The sequence below is a fragment of the Ricinus communis genome, chromosome 4 (assembly GCF_019578655.1).
Source record: "Ricinus communis isolate WT05 ecotype wild-type chromosome 4, ASM1957865v1, whole genome shotgun sequence".
In the NCBI taxonomy this organism is placed as follows: Eukaryota; Viridiplantae; Streptophyta; class Magnoliopsida; order Malpighiales; family Euphorbiaceae; genus Ricinus; species Ricinus communis.
The window spans coordinates 8,730,868-8,736,818 of record NC_063259.1 but is presented as its reverse complement, the minus strand read 5'-3'; positions in this window follow the sequence as shown (position 1 = coordinate 8,736,818).

Sequence of the window (5,951 nt, the reverse complement as noted above, 5' to 3'; positions counted from 1 at the left end):
GCTTCATCGCACTAGAGAGGCTCAGACTAGCCCCAAAGGTTAGAGAGCTCTTTGAGACCCTACCATACGCTTGCTTCTTCGACATCATTAAGCCTACCTACCGGGAGCTCACCACCACCAACACCAGCACAACTGCAGCAGCCAGCCAGACCTCAGAGACCCTTAGCACTACCACCAGCTCCCGTATGACACCGACTTCTAACTTTTCCATCCGCAGACCACTAGCAGCCCTTTCAGTCTCTTCGATGGAAGCAAGTAGGGACTTGATGACTAGATGGTGTATTGGCTTCATCGCACTGAAGAGGCTTAGACTAGCCCCAAAGGTTAGAGAGCTCTTTGAGACCCTACCCTACGCTTGCTTCTTCGACATCATTAAGCCTACCTACCGGGAGCTCACTATTGAGTTTTGTAGCAGTTTCTTTCTCCAGCAGCAGATCACTGATTGGCATCAACCATATGCCATTTCTTTTAGGCTGGGGGGTAGACAGTTTTCTATGCTGGTGCCTCAGTTTAGGATGCAATTGGGGTTATGGACTCAGTAGGAGATCACCGGAGATGCTTACTAGGGATGCTTATATACTCACCCCATCCCTTATGAGAGGATGTGGGATAAGATTGTGACCAGCCCAGAGCATTACTATCCGAGCCGTTCGAAGGCGTCCAGTATTCTAGACCAGCTCCAATATCTACATTCACTTATGGTATACACCATTACAAGTAGAGGGGAGAGCTTTGGGATAGTGACACAGACTGATGACTTCATCCTTTGGGCACTACACCAGCGTAGGAAGCTGAATTTGGGCTATCTTCTAGCCAATCAGATCAAGACCTTTGTAAGGGAGTCCAAGAAGATACATTTCTATTTTGGCCCCTACATCACATGGTTATCTAGGAGGTTGGAGGTTCTGGATGGTTGTTTGGGTGAGCTGACCTAGATAAGGGATATGTTACCAGTGGGAGTCTACCAGATGATTAACATGCAGATGGTGACAGCTTTTCAGGGGCCCCATGGCATAGAGTATACATTGGTTAGTTGGATCCTGTAGGAGGCTAGGGAGGCCAGAGCTAGAGCACCGCAAGACCCAGCTGTAGATGATACCATAGCTCAGACCACGAGATGTACCTGACCCGGCGCGTGTTTTCACCCAATCTTCTGGTGCTTCATCTTCATACACTACCAGCACTTCCAGTGCTCAGATAGGTGCTCTTGTAGATCACTTAGACAAGATTTCAGACCTTCAATAACAGCACTTTACTGAGTTCAGGTAGTTCCAGCGGGAGACCAGAGTATGGCTCCAGGGTTTTAACGAGGTACTGCAGCAGCTTTTGGAGGGCCTCGAGCGATAGGTTACACAGGCCAATCAGATGGCAACTCAGCTTGAGCGGATGGTCGATTCTGGCAGGGATGATAGAGTGCAGCAGTTCTTTGATGACATGGGTGATATCGACCTGGACCTCAGCGGTTGTTTCCTAGATGCGACCCAGCCCCCACCAGCTTCAGTTGCCACTCAGGACCCTCCACTGACTACTAGCACAGCTCCTGCCGAGGACGCACCAAGTTTTACCCCGCCAGCTTCAGTTGCCACTCAGCACCCTCCACCGACTACTAGCACAGCTCTTGCCGAGGACGCACCGGTTTTCACTCCACCAGCCTCAGCGAATGATCAGGGCAGTCTCCACTAGATATTCTTTCATTTTCTATGTTTATTTACTTTATTTTTCATACATTTTATGTACTTGGATATTATTTCTTTTGCTCTCTTATTTGTACTTTCCATGCGAGGTACCCACTTTATTTTACATTAAGGACAGTGTGTTCTTCGAGTGTGGGGTGGGTAAATCTTATGTTCTTTTCTCTTTCTTGTGACTTTTGGATGTGTCTAAGATGGCTATCGCTAATGATGTATATTGTTAGGATGTTAGGATACTATATTTTTATGCACTTGAGTTATGCTATTTTTGAGCTGATTGATGATTTGATTTATAGAATTGTAGTTACTTTTCTTTGTTGTTCATTGTCCTTGGAAAACAATTAATGGTGTTTAATACATCAACTCTATCGAGTTAAACTGGTGTTACTTAATTGTTTCTTGAGTTGTCAAATTTTAACTTAGAATGTTGATTATGTCATACGCATGTGTTTCTTAAGTGATGACTCAATTAATTATGTTGAGAACCAATTGCAATTAATGTCACACTTCAAATGTGAGATTTTGAGCCATTTTGAGCATTCATTTTACATATGCTCTTTATATTTCTTGTTTGAGTTGTTCATCAAATTCTAGGGAAAAGGGTTTACATGTTTCAAATTCCTTATTCTTTCATTGTAATTGAATTTCTATTTGTTTTAGACATGAACATGTGTAACTAGATTGATTGAACCCACTGGGGTTCCTTGCTATGTTGGCTTTTATACTGAATTGTTAAGATTATTTGAGTTTCTTTTTCTTGTATTCTTTTTGCATTTAATAATAAAAATCCAGTATTCTTTACATTTAATGTGTTAATTACTATTCATAGAATTCTTTTAGTAATTGAGAAATTATAATTGAATTTGGAGATTTAATTGTAAGAACAAGTTAATTTTCAATTATAGATAAGGTCAATTAATTTGCTAGATTAAGAATTAACAAAGCTTAATAGAGGTGGATTAAAACTTAAGGCTAACTTAATAATCAATCATTAAGAAGAGATTCCAACTTTAGGTTCTTAGGTTTAGGAATTTAGTTTCTCGATAGGGAAACCGAATTCAGTTTAGAATCCGTCCACGGGTTACATGATCGGACTTAATAATCTGTTATCCTTTGTTTGCTTGCCAACTAGTCTAGGTCCTCTTTGGGTTTGCTTTCTTGTCTTGATTATTCCCTTTTCTCATTCATTCTCGCATTACATTTAGAATTTAGCTTTTAGTCATCAATAAATCTAAAAACCTTCATTATTAGTTTTAAATCTATAAACCTTCATTATTAGTTTTAGGCTAGATAACAAGAAACGAGTAGTAACTCTAGGATTTCACTTCCCCGAGGGACACGATATTTTTAATACTTGTCGTTGTGCTAGGCTATATCGATAGGTTCACTACCTTAGTTGTAGATGCATAAGCACCACATCACACTTCCAGGCCCTTGATAAGTTTTTAGGATGAGTGGAAAGGTATAACCCGAGACTCAACTTGAAGAAGAGTGTATTCAAAGTTACATCAGGGAAGTTCTTAAGGCACATAGTGAGTCAACAAAGCATAGAGATCGATACGAACAAGGTCAAGGCTATTCAAGAGATGCCAGTGCCGAAGATGGAGAAAGAAGTCAGAGGTTTTCTGGGACGCTTGCAATACATCAGTACATTCATTTCCAAGCTCATAATGGTTTTTGATCTTATCTTTAAGCTTTTGAGGAAGCATCAGCCTATTGTATGGGATGAGCATCGTTAAAAGGCCTTCGACAGAATCAAAGAATATTTGATGAAGCCGCTAGTGCTAAATCCGTCGAAGGATGGCAAACCATTGATCCTATACTTATGCTTAGAGGAGGAAGCCATATGGGCAATGGTAGCGCAGTCGCACCTAATGACGTGGAGAATGGGTTCTATTAGCTTAGTAAGAAGTTGTTGCATTATGAGTCAAAGTATAACCTTATGAAAATGACGTGCCTAGCCATGATATAGGCTACGAGGAAGTTGAGGCACTACTTTCTGTCTTATAGGGTGCAAGCAACTTTAAAAATAGACCCCCTGAAGTACTTGTTTGAAGCTCCATCTCTTACATGCAAGCTGGCTAGATGGTTAGTGCTCTTGACAGAATTTGACATTAAGTACATCACTAAGAAGTTGGTAATGGGTAGGGCCGCAGCTGAGTTCCTAGCTCATAATGCGATTGAAGGAGACGACCCTTGGGATCTAAAGTTTCCTAATGAGAATTTAGGGGCAATCTAGATCCATGAGTGGAAGATGTACTTCGATAGAGTTATAAATACTAGAGGTGCAGGCTTATGAGTAGTTTTGATCACGCCAAAAGGAGAGATGTTGCCAATGGCCACGAGATTGGACTTTAAAGTGACGAATAACATGGTAGAGTACGGAGCTTGTCTATTTAGATTAGAAGCAGTCGTGGTACCAAGAACAGAAGCTCAAGCCATGAAGGAGTTTTGTATAAAAAAATGGTGTCGGGTGTACAACTTTGATGTATGACTAACATAGAAGCTCAAGTAGTGATGGAGTAAATGCACAAGGGAGTATGCGAGCCATATATGAATGGCACAGTGTTAACTAGGAAGATCATGTGGCAAGGTTATTATTGGTTAACAATAGAATGGGATTGTATAGCAATGGTGAGAAAATGTCATGAATGCCAGCTGTATAGTGACTTAAGTCACATACCTCCAACTTAGCTGCACAACTTAACATCTCCTTGGCCTTTTGCAGCTTGGGGGATCAATATCATTGGTGAAATAAAACCTCCCTCGAATAGTCACAGGTTCATAGTCATAACAATTGACTACTTCTCAAAGTGGGTCGAAGCCGAGTCGTTCACCATTGTGGGGGCAAGGCAGATGGCCAAATTTATAGAAAGGAACTTGATCTGTAGATACGGGATCCCATATCATGTCGTGACTCATAATGGGATATAATTTATGGGTGATACAGTGGACCTGCTAGCGGAATACAAGATCGAGCATCGCAGGTCTTTTCCATATAGACCTTAAGCGAATGGAGTGGTAGAAGCAGCCAATAAGAACCTGAAGAAAATACTATTGAAGATGGTGTGGAATCATAAGGACTGGTCATCTCGGTTACCCTTTGCACTATGGGGATATCAGACAACCGAGCGAACATCGACTGGGCAAACACTATACTCTATGGTTTATGGGACTGAAGTGGTTTTGCCGGTTGAGTTGGAGTTAAAAACTTTGAGAGTTGTATTAGAGGCTGAAATACTGGAGTACCAAGGAATCGAGCAAAGATACTAGGAATTGGCTCTAGTTGATAAGAAAAGGATGAAAGCCCTATACCGAATACAGTTGTATCATAAAAAGATAGCTAAGGCATTCAACAAAAAAAGTAAATTCGGGAAAGATCAGAGCTGGTGATCTAGTATTAAAACATACAATACCTACTGCATTCGACCTAAGAGGGAAGTTTAGGCTGAATTGGGAAGGCCTGTACTTGGTAAAGAAGACTTTGGCTAAAGGTTCTGCTAAGATCTCAGACCTGGAGAGGAACTAGTTCATTAAACCAATCAACTTAGATCGTCTCAAGAAATACTATGTACAAAAAATAAAAAAAAAAATTAGAAAAAAATAGTCTGCTGATCAGAAAACCTAAAAAGGCTGGTCAGATAAAAGTTAAGGCAATAAGAGAGAAAATAATAAGCTAGAAAATCTGAAAAGACTGGTTGATAACAAGAGTTATATCTTGAGAAATCAAAATGTACCCATTTATGCTTTTATTAAATGAATAAGTTGTTTAGAATTGTTATCAAACATCTAAATGTCTGTTTACCATTCTATACACTAACTAAAATAAAAACAAAGTCAAAAGTTCTAAGCAAAATAAATGAGATCTAAAAGAAGTATATTTTCTATCTTCTTTTTCTCTTCACATCTGCATCCCTAGGTAGAGTAGCTAGTTCTCGAGTCCTCTGAATCGTGTAAAACTAGGAGAAGTAAAAATATGAAGCTGAACCCAAAGCCTTAAAGTTGTCATCAGTAGTCAGATTGCCCTCGGAGTTCAGGTTTCGCTCTATGTCTTGGCAGGGCCAAAGTCTCTCGATCTTATCCAAAAAATCCTGTTTGAGAGAGAAGGCTTCAAATTTAGGTAGGAATTCCAAGATTCGTTGCTTTTGCCTATATTGGCAGTAAAGTCTTGAATGTGTAAAAGGTGGATGCATGTAGTCTAGGTAAGGGTAAGCAATCACCGTACACTATAAGTGTGCATGCTTGATTTTCCACCAAGGG